Below are 1,834 nucleotides of genomic sequence, written 5' to 3' on the forward strand. Positions count from 1 at the left end.
GAAAGATAGCTAAAAGGTAGCTGAAAGAATAGAATAACTGAGAGCAGAAATATTGCAAAAAAAATTCTAAAATTAACTAAATAAACAAATTAAATTTAAAAAGGGAAAGGAAGCTAAAATTAGCATGAAGAAGTAAAAAATGGCTAAACAAGAACAAAAGGTGAAACATTTATTTTGAAGGATTTTAAAGGTGGGGTTTTATGTATTTTCCAGGCACGTAGTTCAGTTCTATACCACAGTCAAGTAACTATGTTAACTTCAGTTAAAAAAGATCTATATRTATCAAAAATAAAATCTTAACACCATGAAACTGGCCTCTGTCTCTGTGAGAACCTCCTACCATTTCAGACATTTCCACTTCAGCACATCTTCACAACAAWGCTTCACAGAAGGGGTGCTCTGAGGGGCGGGAGCTCGGCTGCAGACTGAGCTCRAGGGARGAGCTTTGTGTAAATAGGCGGAGGTTTGTACCAGCAAGTGTTTAAACAGCTCAATAATTTTCTCCAACATGCACGAATGAGTCATAACACTCTGGGTGTGTTTGATTAGGAAATGACATAATAATATATAATGTGATTTAAAGCTCAAAAAAGTTCATTTTGCATTAAACATTTTAATACAGGAATTGTTGAAATTGTACAAAATTGTGGAATGAGATACATACTGAAAAACAAACGCCTTCATCAGGAACACAGGGACAAYTATTTGAACTAAACCTAATGTTAGGCTGGATATTTGTCTGTAAATATGTTTTATTGATGCTAAGCTGATTTGTGTTAGCTGTATTTTTACACACAGATTACTGATGGAGTTTGATTTTTCCCTTTTTTTTTTYACAAAACACACAACAGCATATAATCCATCTTGAAGATAAAAGGCAACAGAAAACCTACAACAGTGCTGACACACAGAACTGAATCCAGTAAAAAATGGCTTTTCTTAGTTGGAATCAAAGCCCTACAAGAGGAACGTATTAGTATAAGCAGAGTAACAATCACTGAATTATTGATTTCCTCATTAGGACTTTTGTCAGGACCATTTAGCCACTTTATAAATGAGCTTTCATTAGGGTACTTCCAAGGTAGCTCAGCTCACAGTTGATTTATAACGTGAAACACGGTCAATAACAAAGGGATGGGGTAAACAGAGAGGGTTAAAAGAAAGAGGATGATGACCATCATCATCATCACGAGCCTTTAATCTCAGTGATCAACATGGAAAACGAACAGAAGACATGAAAACAGCTCGTTTACAAACAAACAAACGAGGCGGCTGCTCCGAGAAACTTATTCAAACTTTGTGGCCGATGATGAGAGGAGAGCTGGATTTATTACAAGCAATTTGGAGTCCTTTCAACTCAACCTGCTGCGTTTTAGAAGCTAATGTTGATTTGATTTTTGCATGCTTAAGAGTTTGCAATAATTTTATGCTGTAAAAGTTTGAAGTGGTAAAAAAATGAGAGTAATTGATGAATAAAAATCATAAAATGTTATGAACTGACCTCCTAATCCAGATGATTTAAAAGTTTGGATTTGGAATCTGCAAGAAAGTTATGACACAGACACCAAAACACACATCTGAAAGATGCKAACATCATCGAGAACAGCTGCAGGATTTGATGAACCAGGAATGAAAACAGATTTTTTTTTTACACAAGCATAAAAAGTACATAAAAAATTGGAGAACTGTAGTACAAAGAACTTAAGTGTGTAATAAATGTATGTCAGGCRTGTTCTGCACAAACAGCAGAGCTTCCACATCCAGACAAACGGAGAGCTGTGCAATAAATCACAGCTAAATAAAACCTGCAGTCAAAAAACTGTTTTCAACGTTT

The sequence above is a fragment of the Austrofundulus limnaeus genome, unplaced genomic scaffold (genome assembly GCF_001266775.1).
Source record: "Austrofundulus limnaeus strain Quisiro unplaced genomic scaffold, Austrofundulus_limnaeus-1.0 Scaffold207, whole genome shotgun sequence".
Lineage (NCBI taxonomy): Eukaryota > Metazoa > Chordata > Actinopteri > Cyprinodontiformes > Rivulidae > Austrofundulus > Austrofundulus limnaeus.